Source organism: Aegilops tauschii, chromosome 4, assembly GCF_002575655.3.
Source record: "Aegilops tauschii subsp. strangulata cultivar AL8/78 chromosome 4, Aet v6.0, whole genome shotgun sequence".
Taxonomy (NCBI): domain Eukaryota; kingdom Viridiplantae; phylum Streptophyta; class Magnoliopsida; order Poales; family Poaceae; genus Aegilops; species Aegilops tauschii.
In genome coordinates this window covers 322,090,472-322,112,653 of record NC_053038.3, presented here as the reverse complement: position 1 = coordinate 322,112,653, position 22,182 = coordinate 322,090,472, and the positions used below count along the sequence as shown (strand labels likewise).

Below are 22,182 nucleotides of genomic sequence, written 5' to 3'. Positions count from 1 at the left end.
CTTTTTCAAGAATTGTTAGGGACTTTTTTAAATCTTGGTATTTTTTTAAAATTCTTTAAAATGTTCCATTTTTTAACTTTCTCATAAACTCAAAAGCGAACAGTTTTGGAAATTGCGCACATGTTTTGATAAATAGGAACATTATTTGAAAATTGGTGACAATCTTCGAAATACAAAATAATTTTTTTTAAAATTGGAACATTTTTTTGAAAATTCAAACATTGTGAATTTTGTGTTAAAAAATTGAACAAATTTTGAAATCTGCACAAATTTTGTTTCATTGAAATTTCGATTTTTTTCAAAATGTTAACAATATTTGAAAAGACCAATATTTTTTGAATTTTTTGATTTCAAAAAACAGAAAAAAGGAAAACCAATAAAGAAACAAACAGAAAGAATGTCGCATTTGAAAATTCAGAACAATATTTTAGATCTGTCGTGGCTTATTTTTCTTATCATCTGCATTTTCCTAATTATACATCAAAGCTCATCCGCTCGTTAGCCAGTGAGGTGTAAGATAGAGTTTAGACTACAGATTCACCGAATCAGCTTGAACATTGTTACCATGCTTCATACGATTTGGTAATGATTTCAAAACATGGAATGGGGCAAATAAAGCAGAAACCTTGTACTGTTCCTGACAGAAAAAATAGTTACCGTAGAGAGGTTTCATACTGACATTGTTTCTTACCAACTAATGTTGCATTACTCCGGCCATGATTACAGCAGCTAACTGCCCCATGATTACAGCAGTAAACATTGATAGGACTAGGAGTACAAGCATTGGAGGAGTACTCAGTACTCACCCTGTTTGAGGAAGTCGTGGTGGTGGTGGTGGTCGAGGAAGTCGTAGGTGACAGCGGCATCATCACGGAGCAGGCACCATCTTCTCCTCGATTTAAGCTGTAGTACTCCATGTACTCCCACTTGTAGACTTTTTGAAATGCAGATCCACTCCAAGAATGTGCTCTGAAATGGAGTAACATGGAGTATACTCTAAAAATCAGTTTGGTTTGAGCCCAGTAGATCAATCAAAGTACTCTGGCATGATAAAAAGAATACTACAGCAGAATCAGTTTGGTTTGAGCCAAGCAAGAGTACTAAATCCTAACAAAAAGAATACTACAACACGATAAACATGATTTCAGAGATATTTATTTCAGCCAATACAATCTATTGATAAACATGATTTTTAGATTTGTTGATTTAAGTTAAACTACAACATTTACTCCAAACAAATATTCTAAGAAACAATACAAGTACTCCTACGGTACTGAAAGTACTCTTGACTGAAAGTGTACTCCGGTGAGTACCGAATTTACTGAATTCAGAGGCATCAAAATGCTCACACCCAAGTTCAGTGAGCTACACATGGAGTAGTGCAACCGAGTGGTCTTTACCATGCCCGAATAGATGAGAGGCAGTGGCAGCAGTAGCCGCATCGTTCAGGAGCAGCAACAGCCTTTCCAATCTGTCCTTGCACCTTGCCTTTCCAATCTACTCCTGCGGTAGAGCAGTTCTTGGCCACAGTACATCTGGATCCATATTCCATCCACAGCAACAATCACAATCAGTTCCAGAATCCTTGCCTTTCCACGAATCCTAGGCTCCATAGATTGGAAAGGTGTGGGGAAAATTAAGGATGCAAACCTTGCAGGTCGAGCGGGGGTAGCTCGACTTCGGGGGCGACCTGGGAGCAGGTGACGGGGAACACGTAGCAGCGACGGAACACCAGCAGCGTCAGGGATAGCAGCGTCCAAGACGGCGCTCCTCCTTGCAGGTCGATGGCGACGAGGAGCGCTAGCGTCCGTCGCCGCCGTCGTCGAGCAGGACAAGGCCGCCGTGCACATGCTCCTCACGCTCCTACTCGACCTCACTAAAACAACCAACTTTGGTTCGAGCGTGGCGCAGAGGATGCGGGCGAGAGGGAGAGGCGGCGCGGACGAGAAGGCGAGGCGGCAACGCCTGAGGAGAAGGGCGGCGATGCGGCTGAGTCACCGACGCAGGTGAAGGGGATGTGTGTCACCGCTGCGGGCAAAGCATTTGGGGGAGTCGGTGAGCGAGGGGAATGGGCGTGAAGAGGCGACTGAGCGAGTGGGTGAGTGAGTGAGCGAGGGGCAAAACTAGAAACCACAGAAATTTCGTATAGTTCCGAAAACTGTACTACAAAACCATCAACATTCAAAATACAAGCATTTATTTTTGTTATCACTATTTAATAACACTAATTTAGAAAATTGCAGGGTTATGTCTGGCGATTATGTTTTTTTATGCTCTGGTGGAATGGTAAAAAAATAGTTTGTCCGATTAGCACCATGAGTATTCTCCGTTGCACATTTTAAGACCTTTGACTTCAAGTATTCTCTGTTATACGTTGCTTGTGTAAGATGTGTATAAGCCGAGGAAGAAGTTTTTATTATACTTCTCAAATATCGCGAGAATGAAACTAAAGACAACATTCCTGATATTATGCGAGAATTTCAAGCACAACAACTAGATATTAATTTGTAATAGAATTTTAGTTGAATCATCGCTCTATATGTATACATTGTTAATTTATCTTGTTTATGAATTTACATTGCAAGTGAATTGGACTTCAATACATACCCGATTTTGCCCATGTTATCTTGTGTCTACATGTGAAATTTGCATGTGTTATGTTTACATAATTCCAGCAAAATATTTTCATAACACGTGGCAAGGCACCGACATTCCCATGGTATCTTATGTCTACATGTGAAATTAAACATGCATTATGTTTATACAACTCAATAAAAATATTTTAAAAGCCCGTGGCAACGCACGGGCATTCTACTAGTAAGAAATGTCGTATATGAGCTTCCTACTCCTACGCACGAGCGGCGCGAGAGCTCCTATGCGCCCCTCGTTGCGGCGAATTGTTGAGCGGACACACAGGCGCGTCTCCAGCTGGGCCGGCCCATTAGGGCAACGCAGTCTCTAGCTGGGCCGGCCCATTAGGGCGACGCAGTGAAAAAATCCCCTCGTTGCGGCGAATTTTCGAGCGGACGCACAGGCGCGTCTCCAGCTGGGCCGGCCCATTAGGGCGACGCAGTGAAAAAATCCCCTCGTTGCGGCGAATTTTCGAGCGGACGCACAAGCGCGTCTCCAGCTGGGCCGGCCCATTAGGGCAACGCAGTGAAAAAATCCCCTCGTTGCGGCGAATTGTCGAGCGGACGCACAGGCGCGTCTCCAGCTGGGCCGGCCCATTAGGGCAACGCAGTGAAAAAATCCCCTCGTTGCGGTGAATTGTCGAGCGGACGCACAGGCGCGTCTCCAGCTGGGCCGGCCCACACGAGCCTAGCCAACGGGATAGATAACCTTTCTCGGTTTACTAAGGCGCGCGCAGCTAAAAGTTAATGTAGATCCGAACATTTTGTGAAATTCCGAACTTGAACAATTTTTTTAAAGTGTTTTTTAAAAAGCAAACACTTTTAAAACTTTAGAAGGAAAACTCGAAAGCTTGAACTTTTTTTGAATATGTGAACAAAGCTTTGATAAAATGAACACTTTTAAAAATCCCGATCATTTTTTTGAATTTAGAGAACTAAATTTTGAAATTGAGAAGAAAAATTGAACATGAACATTTTTTAAAGCACAAACATTTTTTGAATATTGGGAACAAATTTTGAAACGGATAACAAATTTGGAAGGGCGGACAATTTCTTAAAGCATGAACATTTTTTTGAATCTTGAGAACAAATTTTGAAAAGAAGAACAAATTTGGAAGCGCGAACGATTTCATAAAGCATGAACATTTTTTGAATGCCGAGAACAAATTTTGAAACAGCAAACAAATTTGAAAAATCCCGAACAAATTTGGAAGCATGAACATTTTTTGAAAAATGTGAACAAAAAATTGAAAATCTGGTACGTTATATGAATTTCGTAAGTTTTGAACTTTTTTGTGTAACAAGAACAATTTTTGAATTTTGAGAACATTTTTTTGAGAACTGAACATTTTATGGAAACACAAACAAATTTTGAATATTTTGAAAAAAGGGAGGATAAAAGAAAAAGAAAATTTGGAAATCAAGTACATTTGTTGAAATCCCTGAAAAAAATTCAAACATGAACTTATTTTGAAATCATGAACAAAATTTTGAAAACAAGAACAAATTTCGAAACATGAACAATTACTGAAATTGTGAACAAATTTAGAAATTAAGAACATTTTTTGAAATTCCTGGACATTTTTTGAAACATGAACATTTTTTAAATTGTGAATAAAATTTTGAACACGTGAACATTTTTTGAAATTTGGAACAATTTTTTGAAATTGTCTAACAAAAGAAACAGGAAAGACATAAATAAAAGAAAAAATAGAAACGGAAAAGAAAAGGAAACAGGAACAGAAAAAGAAAAAGAAAAAAAAAGATTGACCGGTCCAGGAACCTTCTAGAAGGTTCCCAAACCCGAAAAAACCCGCTGGGAAACCTCTGGAAGATTCCTAAAACCGGAACCTTCTACGTACAACAGATGGGCCGGCCCAAATTGCTCGGTCGCTTGCCCTGTCTATGCGATGGCTCGACAGTTTGCCGCAGGCAAATAGGGTTTTCCGAGCAGCGCAAGCTAGAGTAAAAAAAGAGAGCGGTCGAGCTATTGCGCTAATGGGCTGTCCAATTTGTTCTAATGTCCAGCCGGCTAGTCAACAATCCTACCCCTAACAAAAAGCCAGCCACGATCCTAGTTTTTTTTTGCGAGAAAACGATCGTTAGGTTTGACTTGCCACGTCAGCGAATACCAGCTAAACGCTCCCACGATTTAAAATAGACAAAGATCATAGAGTTTGATGTGCTGATTTTAAAGACTTGAAGTTTGGGGTTCGATTTAGCTTTCGCCTACAAGTTCAAGTCTTGTTTTGGACTCTGTCCTTGTCTGCGTGCTCGTCAATCTGTTTGCTTTTGTTATTCCAGTCGTTTGGGCGTAAGTACATGGACGTAGCTGAGCGCATCTACCTCGATCGTGCGAAAATCAGGCCAGCGTGCATACTCGGCGAGTCGGCAGAGTGAGGCAGGTAGGATTCTGTTTGCGTGCGTTGACACGGAGACCCTGCTGCGTGCATCCAAGCGCGCTAGTGGCCGAGGTTATCACGTTCAAGATTTCCGAGCGCCACACCAACACCACTGTTGTATGCCTGCCTGCGTCGAACCCTCGCCTATCACCCTCACGCACGTGCCGTGCCTCATCGTGTATGTGTGGCTGCGCGCGCGCGTGCGTACTGCCACATGTCGCAGGCTACAGAACAACCACGGTAGGACTAGTCGAGTCGCCGATGGACGATGGACACGGCATCAGTTAAGTCCATCTTTGAACTTCAGTTTTAGTCGGCAATGGTCCACAGCTTAAGTCTATTGTGGCTCCCTCTTTGGCAGTTGATTAGCAGGGCAAACAAGCTAAGTAAATGACGTGGCTCAGAACAACAAGAGTTAACCCACTGTCGATTCACCCTCACAGATAATCTCCAAAACTACAGTGCATAGCAATCATGCGTATGGAGATACTACGTGGAGCAGCTACATATTTCGCACGTATTCTTGAAACAAGAACACATATCAAGCATATCTGGATTAGGGTAGTGGATACAACAGCATATCCACAAGGGAAAAACAGGGAGGCTCGGCTCGGCTCGCTCGAGTATAACGTGCTTGTGCTTGTGCTTGGGCCTGCGGTCACAAGGCCAAAAAGGAAAAGATCGAATTCGTGATGAGGAGATCAGCAGCGCAGTATGCAACTTGTTCCACGCATTGTCGATTTCACAACCTCGCGGCGACTTTGCGCTGATTTGGCGTGGACAAGCGTTGGACCTTTCGTTTCCTTTGCTCCGCTTTTCTGCGCGCGCTTTCTAAGTCTTTCAGTTTGTTTGAGGGGTCAGATCCTTGCCCTTGACAGGTATAGCACTTTCTTGTTGGTGGAAATGGTGGTCGTGGTTTTTTTTTTTTGGAAATGGTGGTCGTGGTTGCTTACACAAAAAGGTACTCCTAGAAACTACCAACACTCAGCGCTCTATCTATTCTAGCCCAACGAACCCAGCCGAGAGAAAACCAAATCAAGATGATTGCGAAATGTATGGTGCAAAAACACTGCCCGTATGAATTGACATGGAAGTGCGTACATGCATATCGGCTGCCGCTGGCTAGGTCCTAGTTAATTAGCGACAGGAATAACGCCGAGTGACGGTGATTAGATAGATAAGATCATCGCATGCTCTTTGTTTAGTGCTTTACATGATTAGAACGGCTGAAATATAGAGATCTCCGAGGGTTCTTTATTCAGTAATCTATGATATCTGCTGCACTTTCGATCTGCTCTATGATGTCATCGTCATTCGCATAGGTAAATCGCCTGGTGATGACTATGTAATGTGCACCACTAATGACACCGAGCCAATCAGCAGTGTCGTGTTTCAGCAGCGGCTTCATCTTAATTACTCAATGAGAATGTAATGCACGAGGCAATTCTGGAATGGTATTACACTATATTCTTGTTTGACTCCAGCATGTATTGTACATATCCTGTAATTGCCCCCATGCTTGTTAATCTAATGCAGATTGTTTGATCCTAGTCGTTTTATCCCAGTAATTAGCGTGATGAGAGATACTTTCAGTTAGATACACACAGAAGAGTTAACGTAATTTGCCCAAAGATTTGTTTTAAAATCCCGACCCCATCCCCCGCATAGCCACCCCCTCCCCCAGCAACACAGGGGAAACCGTAAACGCCACCACCGAAGGGCTTGGCGGCGAAGCTGGTGGCGACAGGGAGGATTCGTTAGCAAAAATGCTAGACTTACGGGAATCCTCCTACGGACCACAGTTACGGGATAGGCTGGACTAATCTGATTGATTCTTTCCCCGTGAATTTAGATGTGGGGCCCAAATCGTGTTGAATCCTTGGTTTCCACCTCATGTCCGTAAGTACTTTCCGTTAAACTTGCCGTAGCTGTAGCAAAGTTCATTCGTTAGTGTCGTGGTGCAGCGCGCCCCATCCCCCGAGTTCCATTCTTGGTGCGGCGTGGAGCCGTTCCCTTCGGCTGTTGCATCTTCCTCTTCCCCCTAGAACTTGCCAAACCACACGCGGATGCTCTTTGAACGACTCCTAACCATCGATAGGGTGCAAAATCCTCAATAATAACAAGTAAAGTTAGGCTTTGTTTGAGTTCTAATATTCAGTTATGCTCAATCACAATTCAGTTCTTAGGCGATGGTTGCTTCCTCTATCGTAAGAGTGATTGAGTAATAAGCCCCCAGTGTAAGGGTGAAATAACCTATTATTGAGCATTTCTCTCCATAGAGAAGTAAGTTTTATCGAATCAGTAGGAGTTCTTTCAGCAAACAAAGACACGGGTACCTGCACACAAAACGTCGAGCGAACTTGTCCCCAACGATTGAAGAAGGTTTGTGAACCTTCTTGCCCTACTAGTTATAAGGATAAATTGCATGGTACGATAGGAATTGAGATAGATAAAATAAATAAAACAATATAGACTACATGACGAAAAGTATTTTTATACTCCCTCATTCCATCTATATAGGGCCTAATGTGTTTTTTAAGATCTTCTTTGACTATTGACAAGATTAATAGTACATGAGATGTATAATGTGAAAATTATATCATTGGAAACTTCTTTCACATACGAATTTGACGGTATGCTTTGTGTAAGTTGCATGTTATATAGTATTCCTCTAACATTTTGTCAAAGTTAGCCTTAGAAAACGCATTAGGCCCTATATAGATGGAAGGAGAGAGTATATGTTATTTCAGTAATGGAAATAGACCCCTGGGGTCATAGGTTCACTAGCGTCATCTCTCCAAGCAGGTAAGTGTGTTATGGTGATTAAATTACAGCTGGACAACAGTTGAGTTGCAATATTTATATTTATGACTATGATCATTCATGGCATAATTTTGTATAAACATTACATCTGTGATATGTATACCGTTATCTAACTACACCCACAACTAACTTCTTCTCAAGACCGCTATCGAGCATGCATGGCGAGCTATTAAGTTCATGATAAATAGAGCATTACGATAAGCACGATGACATAATGTACTTGCCCGTTTTTTGTTTTTTTTTGTTTCTTTCTTCTTTCTTTACGGTTTTCACCGGTTTCGTTGCTTTTCACTGTACTTCACTGTTTGGTATTCGTTTTTCTAATTCTTCCTTGGTTCTTTTGATATTTTTCTTTTCTTTCTCCTTCAGTTTCCTTTTGTTTCTTTCTTGTTTTCTTAGGTTTTTCTTTCTTTTCACAATGTTTTTCTTGACGCTTTCATCTGTTTTCTTTGGTTTTCACTATATTACACGGTTCCACATCGGGTTCTTTGGTTTTTCTATGGGTTTTTAGATTTTCTTTATCTTATTTCTTTTTTCTTTTTCTTTTATCTTTATTTCTGTGTTTTTTCCTTTTCCAACACATATCTATTTTTTTCATATGTATCAAAAATATTTTTTATACATGTTTAACATATATCAAATAGATGAGCACATTTTTTAAATATATATGCCTCGATGTCTACTTTTTGCATATATGTTGTAAAAATTATGTAGTATAAAAATTTGTATACATGTTCAACATTTTTCAAATACATTATTAACATTTTTTGGCAAATAAATATTTATGTATACATTTGTAGGCATCTATTACATTTTTTAAATACATGGTCAATATTTTTTATGTCTATTTTTGTATTGTATATTTTTCATATAGAGTCAAAACATTTTTTATACATTGTTCAATATTTTTCAAATACCTGATTAACCTTTTTTTCAATTAAATGTTTATGTCTTCAATTTTTAAGACATAGATTTTTATATTTACTTTTTTCATACACATTGTCCATTTTTGTATACACCAAAAACATTTTTATGTACATGTTTAAAATTATGCAAATACATAATGCATATTAATATGGACGGGAACGTATGGCTCTTGGGTGTAATTACACCCGAGTTTCAAAAAAGAAATATTAAGTCAAAAAATCTGAAACTTTTTGTGTACAAATTAGATTTATTGTTGCACTCAAAAAATTTGCGAAGAAAGGACTTTCATGTTGTTGTGGACGTAAAGAAACAAATTTGTCACTATATACGTTGTACTGTGCACACTATTGTCAGAGAATATTTGTCATTTTTGTCTGAGAATATTTTGTTGAAGAATATTTTTGTATCCTAGAAACGACAACTCAAGTTGTTGGGAAAATGTTTTAGAAAGTTTTGACCTTTTCTGTTTCTTTTTATAAACAGTTTTGCTAAAGCACATCTAGATGTGCCATAAGTATTGCACATCTAAGTCCTATGTCATTGATCTTACGCGAAGATTCTTATGGGTATTTTTTTTCTTTCTATGCTTACTAGTTAAATGCCCGTGCGTTGCAACGGGAAAACATCAGTTATGTGAAACATCATTCACATCCGGCCAATTCTTACATGGCATTTGGTTTTCTTTTGTGAGCATATATGTTCAGAGTTTGGCGCATCTTAAGATAGTGTAAGGCGGAAGTGATTAATACATATGTATCTTCCTTTCCCCGTTTCCAGCAGCGCACAACAATCCCTCAAAATCCCTAAAAAAACAATCCCTCAAAAAAAAGCAGCGCACAACATCCTCTCGGCCTCTCCCCATCTCAGCCGCTCACCAGGGAGAGGGAGGGGGGCACCACCGGCCACCATAGCGACCTGCCCTCCGAGGAGCAGCCGCCGCCCGCCGGGATCTGGCGTCGGCTTAAGTTGTCATCTCGCCCTCGCGGTTCTTGCATCGCGCAGCCAGGGGCCACTCCCCCTGCCCTGCTCCCTCCCCCTAGCGATCGGCGACGACTGCCTGTGCGGCCGCGCCGTTATGTTGCCGTCCAACTGCCCTGCGTCTCCACTCCTTCAAGGCTCCAACACCCCTTCGCTGACCCCCTGCCTGCCGGGTTGCCGGACAGAATTTTGCTGAGGCCAACCACATCACAAACGGCACACAGGTAAACTAACATCTTCCGCCAAATTCCCCCTGTGAAATTGCATCCATTTTGACCCCCTGTGAAATTTATTGCATACATTAGCAGCATGTTGCTTCCATTTTGACCCCCCAATGAAATTTACTGTATACATTTTGAATTCTTACAGTCTGGTCGATGAGGATGGCGTGAAAGACGGCAGTTCCACTCCGAGTATGTTTGATGCGAGCACACAAAACCTTTGCCGTTGCGTCCCAACCTCTACTGTATATGTGTAGGTTCTCTATTTCGTTGAACCTTACATGCCTGCAATTGGTCAGCATTGAGAAAGAGAACAATAATGCAGATTATACTTATGCAAACAACTAATAGCAGGAATGGAACTAATGTTGCCTGTTGATCGGAGGGGGAGAGCCAACGGGAGCGGGAACGAAGTTCACAGGTGGTGGTGCCATGATCCTCTTTGAGCCAGGACGGCCCATCTTTGCCAAGACCCGATTTCTGTTCTACACGACTCATGGTCAGAACGCTGCATGACTTTTATAGCATGGCATTAGAGATATGGCGGGAAGAGAAGCGCTCCTCATTTTGTATTGGCGCCAGCTAAAAAGACATAATTTGGCTGATATGACTTTTTCAATATCAATTGGCGCCAGCTAAACCATGGTGATAGTCAAAGAAGGAAAAATATTGACCACAGTATCAATGAAAGAAGGATGGAGAGATTGATCACCGTTTGTTTGAGAGAAGGAAGGTGATTGAATGAATTGATTGCGTTAGGATTAATCATGTCTGGTTACCTTATGTGAACTGATTGCGTTTGGAATGATTGCCTCTGGTTACCTTATGTGATTGATTGCCTGCTAGTACAAATGCCCTGTGCGATCTAGCAGCATTTGTGCAATAGGAATGTAATGACTGAAATTGCTCTCTCTGCTATAAAAGAAGCAGAAATAAGGCAACTTGCAAAAAGTAAGGCTCGACAATGTTTTTATCTGTGGTGACGGCCGACCCTGTTTATCCTTCCTAGGTAGAGACAACAGGACAACCCTGAACAAATTATCGAATGCTGATAGCCATTACATATACTTTTTAACAGAGATTCCGTCGATTGTCATCACTGCCCACATTTAGCTGAGTATGCAAGGCAAGATCCATAGCAACCCCTGAGAACATACAAAACCTCCCGGATCTCTCGCAAAAAAAATAAGGATACAAAACCTCGCATATATAGGAGATCTCCTGCCAACCAGACATAGAGTATATGGAACCAGCATACACATACATTCTCCATAGACTAAAAAACAGAAGTACGAACGATTGATGCACGACAATGAAATCCAGCCACACATGCATGTGTACAGGGAAGCCATGGCCGCCGGATTCTTAATCGTCCTGGCATCGTCTACTGTTTTGTCGTCTGTAGAGCAGTTTCGGTATCTTTTTCTCCGTCATCATTCACCAGAGCATGGAAAGACTACAGTGCAGCGATGAGGACAGAGGAAGCTTCTTCTGTGTCCATTGTATCGTCATCTTCAGTTTCTGATTCATCCTGTGACAAAGTGTGATTTCAGTGCGAGCTCGGAATTGAAGTATAATATATTTATAGACAAAAAAACTGAGCAAGGCTACAGATTCTGATGATACTACATCAATTTAGAGCCTTACTGAGCAAGGCTACAGATTCTGATTCTCTCTGAAATTTGTGGCTCAGTACTAAATGGACATTTTAGAAGAAAATTCTGGAGAATATGTAGGTGCTAGCACGTTGCATAAGGTACTAACCTTACAGCTCGCACTTTAGCAAATACCACAAATCATATAACCGCACAACTATGGTTCACAGAATTACAAGAAGAGCTTAAGCAACGGGGTTGAGAAGAGCAACGGAATTACAGAAGAAGAGCTTCCAACCACGAAAGCAAAAAATGCAAACCTGAGTAGCCCTAAGAAGGGGCGAAAGATGTGAGCTACCTAAACAACCTTTACATCAGATGCGTAGCTATATCAAACTCATAGGTAAAGTAGATATATGTATTGTACCGATATCTCTTCTCTGCACCTCAAGGCCGTCCTCCCGGTGATGCTGCGCCACGACTGCCATTGCCTCGCACTCCATTCGCCATGTCCGTCGCACCAGCCGAGGTGAGCTCCTTGTATTCACGTATTAGCATCAGGCAGATCAGCTTCTACATGCGCTATACAAACTGTTAAATGAGCTCCTTTGCTAAGTTGCCATCTACTTACTGGAATTCTCACAAATAGAAGTGCAGTCAGAAGGTAACAAGGATGGTATGGTGTGTCTCCATTCACATGGTGTGCAAAAAAATGGTAATTATATTACTAAACTGTTAATGATGCTTTGTGTTATTCTGCAGACTTGAATTTAGTTCCTATGGTTCTCTTTTTCTGTTCATAGACGAGAGTATAGTCTGAAGGGAAAAAATGGTCTGCTCTCAAGGGTGTGCAAGAACAGTGAGATTTGCTCTCAGTTTTTATTATTGGCAGGTGATTCTTGGTGATAATTCTTCGTAGAGAAACATGTTTGGTAAGTGCATTGTAATATTGACTCCCACTTTTTTATTTACATATAAAGAGGACCACTTGGAAATTATAAATTTAAATGTAAATCTAACTTCTTATGGGGAATAACATCATGTCGTTCAGATAATTTGATTTCCCTCTGTGATATTCTTTGGCTTTAGTATATCTCAGGTCAAAGTTGTCAGAAGTTCTATGCTTCATAACTAAAACATAATCTCCTTTTTGTTATTTTATTGGCATCATGATGTGTCCCCGTATGCTTCCGTGTCGCGTCAAAGAAAAAATTCAACTCCCGGTGCAACGCACGGGCGTATACCTAGTGGAATTTAAAGAATTGCGGTAGTGGAGAAAAGTGAGAGCAAGGTACCATTTCGATTAATTGAAGCTGAGTTTTGTTCAACTGTTCAGCACCGCGCTCCTACTGTATGCCTCCAGTACAGACTCCTGTCAAACTCGTTAGGCTAGAATAACAAAATTTTGGTGTTCACAAAGAAAAGCGTGAACAAGTTCTTCCTAACCAGATGGTTCAATAATCACTGACCTTGTGAAACTTGATACACCTGCATATAGCAGCAACACATGAAGATGTAAAATTTCAGAGATGAGGTTGAATATAGCAACAACAAAAAGAATTGGACATCAGGAGGCGGCCATGGCATGGGACGGCGGCGGCTGCGCGCGGCACCGGCGCTCGGGAAGACGGAGGACCATGGAAGCGCGCGGAGCGAGGCGCAGAGGAACGGATCTGGTCGCGCAGAGGCCCACTTGCGGGAGAGGCAGGGAGGCGGCCATGGCATGTCGTTTTGGAGGGAGGCGTCCATGGCATGGGACGGCGGCGGCTGAGCGCAGCGCCGGCGCTCGAGAAGACGGCGGACCATGGAGGCGCGCGGATCGAGGCAGAGACGCACGGATCGACGCGGAGACGCACGGATCTGGCCGTTCCCATGTCAGATCTGGCCGCAGTGGAGCTCCACATCGGGATCCATGGTGCTCCATCGGGATCCATGGGTCAGAGACGAGATTTGTGAGAGAGAGGTCGGGAAGGGAGAAGGGAGAAGAAGAGAGATAGGGCGCGCGGGAGGAATTACGGGACGAAGGCTGGAGGTCGGTAGCGGTGGCGCTGGACGCCGGCGTGAGATGCAAGCCAGAGGGAGAAAACCGTGAGGGAGAAAACCGGGAGGGGGGAAAGAAAAATCAGTGGGACGAGGGGTGGGTCGGGACGGGAAAAAAGAAAATCGGAAGCGAGGGGGTCGTACGAAAGGCTTGACGAACGTAAGAGGGGAAACGGAACACTACGTTTCTTTTAGATAGTAGAGACTTGGGTCACTTAGATGTACAATAATTAGGACACATCTAGATGTGTACTAGGCACACCTAAAAATAAAATACGTAAGCAGGTGTAATTACCATCGTGTTTCAAAGGGTATTTTCCATATAAATATCGTTCTGGCTCGCGTCACGTAGGGTTGCCCGCGGAAACTGTGGGGGCAGACCCAAAAGACAAGCCCGACACTAGTGTGAAGAGCAAAGAGGAAAAGGAGACTATATGAGCACGAGGGTCTTGCGCGGTTGACCCGTCTGAACCTGCGGCCTGGCCCTTCCGAGGGGTACTAGCCCCACTTTTTTTTTCCTATAGAAACACTAGCCCCACTCAGGCGCGTGAATGCCTGCCTGACGTGGATGACGGCCTCTCGGACCGCTGTCGCACCGCAGCGCGTCGTCCGCCTCGTTCGTGCTCGCCAGCACATGTTATCTACACGAGAGCGGCGCCGGTGGGCGCGTATGGTCATCTGCAAGTCGAACACGTAAATCTCTCATAATCGTCCGGACCGCATTGTGCAACCGCGAAAGCCGTCCAACGCCGACCTGTATCGGTTCACCAAGTTTTGGCCATGTTTTCTTCCGTAAATCGAACACAAACGTAAGGAGATTTGCAGGAGTCTGGATCAATTCCAAATCCGTTTTCTGACCACCCTGACCCATAAAAACCCCTCCACCTTCCATGCATGCTCCCACCCGGCGCCAGCTGCCCGCATTTATACCGTTGTGGAGCGCGCCGCTCTACATTGAAGATGGCTCAGGGCGGACGCGCCCTCTCACTGTCTACCTATTGAAGCGGCGCGCTGGCCTAGGGCACCGCCTGCGACGCGTTCGCGCGTGTTCAATGCCAGAGACGCGTGACCGGATAGGACGAGACTGATATCTACCGCGCCCGCCTAATGCCGCTATCCGCCCGTCTGCCGCCATTATGCAGGCTCGCCGACCGAGAAACCAACTCCGACGCCGCGCATTGACGCCCCCGGACGCCTCGTCTCACCGGAATCCGCTATATATAAAGGCGACCACACCTGGCTAACTCCACACCACAACACCAGCCCATTCACATCTTCCTCCCTTGCACTGCATCTGTCATGATCGCCGGTGGGAAAGCACTGTGGGATAGTATGTCGCCGGAGATGAAGCATGCGGTGGCTGCCCTTGCCGCCGCTTGGCATAGCTGCCGTGCCAGGCGGATCGAGGTTGGCTTGCCGATCAGCTCGCCCGAGGTCACCGATGATGGAGACGGGCTCCGACGACTCCGCCCTGGCTTCCGCGCCTCTCGTGCACGCCGGCTTCACCATGGAGCAGGCACAGACGCAGTTCAATGCTGCCATGGCGGAGGTACAGCCTGCGTCGGCGCCTTTGTCGGGGTTCCAACAGACGTAGGAGGAACATCGGTACAACCTGTTCCTCTTGGAGCAGCACCGGCTGGCGGAGGGCCAGATCTATGGCGAGCGCGCGAGCGAGGAGGTTGTGGCGGCCATGGCCGCGGCGAACCGAAATTTCGCCGCAGAGCAGCGTGCCATCTACGATATCGTCCGCGCTCAAGCCGCCACTCGCCAGGAAGAGGCAGCCGCGGAGGCACAACTGCATGCCATCGCGGAGGAGAACATAGGCAGCTACACCTCCTACACGCCGCTGATGAACCATTAGCCGGCCCGATGGGACAACGACGACTAAGGCGCCACCATTTCCCTCGTGGACCTCACGTCCACCGGCGATGGACAAGGCGCGGGCTCCTTCGAGGATGAGTAGGCCACGGGAGGCGGCGGGCCCTGGTGTCCCATCCGGGCCGGCCCGTCTTCATGTTCTACTCTTCCTCACCGTAGACCACACCTTCACTTCATCGGTCTTATTGCCAGTACTCATGGAGACAACGGAAGGAGGACGACACAGGCTTGAACTCCAGGCGCCGCTGCCGTAGGATAGGTTTAGGAGCGGTTTTTTTTGTCCTAAATGTTCGAAATGTAGTTAAATTCGCCGTATTTGTATGAAATCCATCATGTTTGTACGAAATCCGGTCGTGTTTGCATGAATTTCTTCCGGTTTGTTGAAAATAGTTTGAAATGTATGCGGTTAGCGTTGGGTGTTGACCTTTCCGTATCCATGTTCACGGACTGTCTCCTGTTCATGAACGGATGTGAGAGGTTTTTTTAGGTTGCCGCTGGAGATGCATAACTCCAGGCCTGTTGCCCGCTGCCATGCGTGACGCGTGCTTCCTTAGCCGCATTAGAGCCTTCAGCTTCATGGGACGGCTCAATAAAAAAGACGACGTCCTTTTCCTTCCTGAAGTGAGTACTACACCATGACCCATGTGGTAAGAATCCTAACAATTAAAAAAACCTTTCCATGATATTAATATGCATGGTATTTCTGCGAGCGATATTAATACGCAGGTCGCATATACTACCAGAGAAGTGAATAGGCTGCTGTGCTGTCCCAGCAGTCTCACTCAGTCCCCATCTCGGCTAGTCAACCAGTTGTACAATGTCGCTAAAAAATTTCCATGTTGGCTGCCCCATGAACAATGTGTACTACGTCTACACTGGTGGTAGCTCAGTTGCTCGAGAACATGTGCCGTGTGATGCTTGCATGTTTACATGTGTCAACACTTTACTTTCTCGTACTTAGGCGCTGACAATTGGGACCGGTGCCAGCGAACACTTGTAGCTTTATATGCACGCCGGAGAGGCGGATCCAATGTCTTTGACACACCGCTAGAGTAGTCGCTCCAACTCCATAGGACACACCAAGCTAGCACGTGGCTGTCCCTAGCTATTTATTGTCATCCACATCGTGATCGAGTGCATATATGTGTGAATGGATAGTTGGATGCACACGCAACCAATGCTTTCACATTTGCTTCAAAACAAAATGTTCGTTTTGTGGACACACTCACACCGAATTAACGCGTCATATTTTAGACTTCCTCTTGTTTGCTCCCCTAACTCTAGACGGCTACGGCAAACTCTTCCTCCAGACTTCACTGGCAAGCACGTGAATTTGCCTCTTCTCTGTCTGCCGCTCTGGCAGCCGGTTGCAAAGAGGGGAATCCCGATGCCTCCACTCCGGCTAGTAATTTAGGTTAGGGCTTTTTAGCCTTCACGGGCGAGGCACTCGGGTGGATGGCGGCGCTTCTTCTTCGAGTTTGCCATCCGGGCTCCGATCCTCTTCGAGTACGTCCGTCTGGACGTAGTCAACGGAGCTCCGGTTTAAATTTCCGCCGTCTCCATAGACAGTGAGGTTAGGGTTTCTCGTCATGTGGCGATTTGGTGTCAGGTTTTTTAATATATACAAGGGCTCAACGGCGAAAACTATGGATCCAGGGCACTGCTCCTTAGGGGCACACGAAGGCTTCCCACTGTCATCGACGAGGCCAAGCCGGCTACAGTAGGGAAGTGGCGACAACAACGAGTCGACAGCAGTAGTGGTTATTTGATGGTCTCAGAATTTTGATGTAATTTTTGTTATGTTTTAGATGCTTTGTTTTTTTGAAAAGGGGGATTACACTCGGTATGTAGCCATGTTTATTAATTATTCAACAGAGTCTGACAAGATAAATACAAAGATCCACCAAAGCCACCCTTACACCTACAAGTATAAAATGTCTCCTGACCGCATTAGCGGATACCATCTAAGTGACCTCAAGAAGCCGCTCGCCTGGCAAGCTAAGAGCACCAACCGGTCTTGGCGTCCCACTGCGCGCACCGCATGCGCACACTGCAGAAACTATCACCGCCATCCGTCGTCCCACCTTCAAGAGTGATCAACGCATTCACCTCGCCGGGTAATTCTGCCATCGACGTCACCACATCGCCACCATCGTGCGCGTGTCCATCAACATGCCCTCATCGCCGAGACTCCACTGCGCCATGCCGCCAAGTTCCGTCGTCTTTCTTGCAGTAGATGCAACGACGCTCTTCCTCTTGTCCCCTCCAGCTGATGACACACAAGTATAGGGGATCAATCGTAGTCCTTTAGATAAGTAAGAGTGTCGAACCCAATAAGATCAGAAGAAAATGGCAAGTGGTTTTCAGCAAGGTATTTTCTACAAGCACTGAAATAGTCGGTAACAGGTAGTTTGATAGCAAGATAATTTGTAACGGACAAGTAATGGTAACGGTAAATAAAGTGCAGCAAGGTAGCCCAATCCTTTTGTGGCAAAGGACAGGCCAAAACGGTCTCTTATAATAAGAAAAGTGTTCTTGAGGGCACACGGAAATTTCATCTAGTCACTTTCATCATGTTGGTTTGATTTGCGTTCGCTATTTTGATAATATGATATGTGGGTGGACCGGTGCTTGGGTGCTGTTCTTACTTGAAAAAATCACCACTTATGATTAACCCCCTCGCAAGCATCCGCAACTATGAAAGAAGTACTAAAATAAAATCTAACCATAACATTAAACATTTGGATCCAAATCGGTCCCTTACGAAGTAGCACATAAATTAGGGTTTAAGGTTCTGTCACTCTAGCAACCCATCATCTAATAACTAATCTACAATGCTTTCCATTAGGCCCAAAGATGGTGAAGTGCCATGTAGTCGACGTTCACATGACACCACTAAGGGAGTCACAACATACATATTATCAAAATATCGAACACATATCAACTTCACATGATTACTTGCAACATGACTTCTCCCGTGACCTCAAGAACGAAAGTAACTAATCACAAATGATATTCATGCTCAAGATCAGAGAGGTATTAAATAGCATAATGGATCTGAACATATAATCTTCCACCAAATAAACCATATAGTAATCAACTACAAGATGTAATCAACACTACTAGTCACCCACAAGTACCAATCTAAGGTTCCGGTACAAAGCTTGAACACAAGAGATGAACTAGGGTTTGAGAGGAGATGGGTTTGTTGAAGATGTTGATGGAGATTTCCCTCCCAAAGACGAGAGGGTTGTTGGTGATGACGATGGCTTTGATTTCCCCCTCCGGGAGGGAAGTTTCCTCGGCGGAATCGCTCCGCCAGAGGGCAAAAGTGCTCCTGCCTCAGTTCCGCCTTGAGACGGCGGCGTTCCGTCCCGAAAGTCCTCCCCTTATTTTTCTAGGTCAAAATGACTTATATACCAGAAGATTGGCACCGGAGGTGGGCCGGGCTGGCCACAGCCCACCAGGGAGCGCCTGGGGGGCCTGGCGCGCCCTGGTGTCTTGTGGTCACGAGCTGGCCCCCTCTGGTAGTTATTTACTCCAGTATTTTTTATATATTCCAAAATAATTCTCCGTAAATTTTTCGCTCGTTTGGAGATGTGTAGAATAGGTATCTCTGACGTAGCTTTTTCAAGTCCAGAATTCCAGCTGTCGGTATTCTCTCTCTTTGTGTAAACCTTGTATATTATGAGAGAAAAGGCATTAGAATTACTCCATAAAGCATTATTATGCATAAAACATTATAAATAACAGTAGGAAATCATGATGCAAAATGGACGTATAAACTCCCCCAAGCTTAGACCTCGCTTGTCCTCGAGCAAAAGCCGAAATCGAAAAACATGTCCACATGGTATGAGAGAGAGGTGTCGATAAAAGCAAAATACGGATATAGTAGCATCATGCTTATTATCATAACAGCAACAAACTTAATCATAAAGCTTTAACATATAACTTTTATCATATAACTTCTCATGAACAAGTAACAATTCATCACAACATCGAAGTAAAAAGCATAAACTCTTTTGAAAACCAACAAACTATGTTCTCAGTCAACTTTGCAACTACAATTCATCGTATTTTCAGGAAGGGTCTCGTATCGGAGCCTTTTGGCAAGTCCACATACTCAACTATCATTTAATGTTCTATGATTGCTAACACTCACACCATACCCATGATCAAAAAGTTTCAACCGGACACATAGAAAGATAGGGGCTTATAGTTTCGCCTCCCAGCGTATTCACCTCAAGGGTGATGTCAACAATAATAACTCATGCTCCCTCATATCCAACTGGATATATGTGCCTAGATCTTTCCTCACCACATGATGCTTGCAAAAAGAGAAAATAAAAAGGAATTGGGAAGAATGCTTTGAATCTTGCATAAAAGTACATTCATAAAAGTAAAAGATAGGCCCTTCGCGGAGGGAAGCAGAGGTTGTCATGCAATTTTTGGTTTGTATGCCAAATCCCTTAATGTAAAAGAACGTCACGTTATATTGCCCCTTATGATAGCAACCTTTATTATGCAGTCCGTCGCTTTTATTACATTACCATCACAAGTTCATACAATGCTCAATTTTCTCGTACACTAAATGATCAAACACATTTAGAAGCGATTTTTATTTCCTTATTCCACCGATGACAACTTACTTGAAGGATCTTACTCAATCCATAGGTAGGTATGGTGGACTCTCAAAACATGAATATGGTTTAAGGTTTTTGGATGCACAATTAGTATCTCTACTTAGTGCGGAATTTTGGCTAGCAAAGATCTTGAGCAAGTACCACATGTTGAAGGACCTATGACAATATAACTTCTATGTGAATATGAACAAACATAAATCATTACATTGTCTTCCTTGTCCAACGTCAACAATTTTGACATATAATAGTTAATGGGGGCTCACAATCATAAAAGATGTCCAAGATAGTGTATTTGCATCTGAATCTTCTCTTCCCTTATTAATTCTTTCATGAGTTGCATCATTGACCAATGCTATGTTTGTCAATCTCCGTCGCGGGAAACCACGGCCACCTATGGGACCAGGAGGCCCCTTACTGGTTCGGCATGGGGGCGACGCGTTGCACAAAGAGCAGACGAGCGTGGGACAGCGCGACAGGGATCACACAAGCAATTTTACCCAGGCTCGGGCCGCCACGAGGCGTAAAACCCTACTCCTGCTTTGGTGGATTGATGGTGGAAAAGGTGGTGGCGGAGCATAGTACACTTGCCCGGTAGGGGTTGCCTTGGGGCAGCAACAACTACGCGCGTATGGGGGTGTGAGTTATCCAATCTTCTAAGCCTTTCTACGGTTGCCACGGGCCTCCTTTTATAGATCAAGGGGTCACCACAATGGCAAAGTAGTCATTATGCACTGATATGATAGCAAACAGTGCTATCATACCTAACTCTGCGGGCTGACAGGGCACATTAAATGCACCGCTTAGCGTCACATCCTTGGTTGCCTGGCAAGGCTTGTCTGGCTATCTTGCCAGCTCCACACCTGCTTGCTTGAAACGTCCCATAACGGGTGTCATCTGTGGGTTCCTCCTGTAGGTAGAGGCAGCCATGTGGCGAATGGCTGCCACTTAGTCACTCTGCGGCTTGACACCACACTGATCGACGACGTGGGTCATGGTAGAGTGGTTGGTGAGGTGGTTTCTCCTTCGCGAGCCCCGGAAGGCCCTGCCGGGGCACTTCGATCGCCTGCTCCTAGGGGTGGCCTCGCCCCTTGCCGGGCTCGCCTGCCCGGCAAGGGAGGCCTTTTTCTTGACGATATCCTGCTTCTCTGGCTTGATGTTGGTCCCTCTAATCTGCGTGTTAGTTCTTCGAATATCTTGGTCCTTTGTACTCTGACTTGGGATGGTGCTTCAGTCTGGGCAATAGACCCAGGGTTTGTTGCACCGACAGAAGCCCCCGGGCTTGCCCTGAATGCGCTGTCGAGCATCGTCGGGGTAGGGCCTAATAAGTGCACAATCGAGGGTTACTAAAGGGGCTGGTCTTTTGAAGTCTTCTTTGCTTCTTCATTAGCCTTGATTCCGGGCCAGCTTTCGGTTTCCCCGCGCGTCGTGTAAAGCCAATAGTGGTGGGGCCGCTCCAGTAATGGCCCGTGAATGACTTTAACGCACTGGGTAGAAACTGCCAATTCACTCTTCCCACCACGCCCTTATCCTTGGCCACGTATGTTGCATGCATCGTGCGGGGTAGGTAACGGAGGCGCGTGGCACGAGAGAGCATCAAGGTGAGGGCCCGGTTGTCTTGAATTGGAGGAGGGGGACGGCGGGCGCCCGTTGATGGAGCAGCCCCCCTCCCCGGCCCGCCTATAAAAGGAGGGGTGGAGGAGGGCGGAGTCATCCAACCTCGCATTCTTCCTCCTCTTCTTATCTTCTGCTTCTGTTGGTTATGCTGGAAAAAAGGGCTTGGGGTCGTGCCCCGGGCTCAACCTTGAAGCTTTCCCTGGATCTGGGAGGAGGACTCGGGCGGCGCGGCGACAACGCCGGGAGTTGCGATCCCGGCGTGCTTGCCGCCGGGCCGCCCGTGGCCTTGACTTCAGTGGGAGGGGACGCGAATGACACCATGTCGCGGCTCGAGGCGGGCATGGCGCGTGGTAGTCGATTGCTCCCCATTCTTCTTCCCCTTGCGGCGCTGGGAAGGAGCCACTGAAGAGATTCGTCGCTAATAGGGGCGA

At 45.0% G+C, this 22,182-nt stretch overlaps 3 long non-coding RNA genes across 4 annotated transcripts; 1 reads left to right on the top strand and 2 right to left on the bottom strand.

Annotated features, from left to right (window-relative positions):
- Window positions 1-613: 613 nt before the first annotated feature.
- Window positions 614-2,092, bottom strand: LOC109783991 (uncharacterized). Its single transcript, XR_002237792.3, has 3 exons — window positions 1,651-2,092; window positions 1,401-1,535; window positions 614-969 (listed from the first exon to the last, which is right to left on the bottom strand). It is a non-coding gene; the product is annotated as an uncharacterized lncRNA (long non-coding RNA).
- Window positions 2,093-10,109: 8,017 nt separating this feature from the next.
- Window positions 10,110-10,697, top strand: LOC120962526 (uncharacterized). Its single transcript, XR_012182836.1, has 2 exons — window positions 10,110-10,234; window positions 10,333-10,697. It is a non-coding gene; the product is annotated as an uncharacterized lncRNA (long non-coding RNA).
- A 322-nt stretch (window positions 10,698-11,019) lies between these two features.
- LOC120962987 (uncharacterized) lies at window positions 11,020-13,764 on the bottom strand. Of its 2 annotated transcripts, none has more exons than XR_006662684.2 (3): window positions 12,872-13,764; window positions 12,004-12,158; window positions 11,020-11,512 (listed from the first exon to the last, which is right to left on the bottom strand). It is a non-coding gene; the product is annotated as an uncharacterized lncRNA (long non-coding RNA). The 2 variants fall into 2 exon arrangements; XR_005754456.3 differs by having other exon boundaries at window positions 12,004-12,113; window positions 12,872-13,733.
- Between the last annotated feature and the right edge of the window lie 8,418 nt (window positions 13,765-22,182).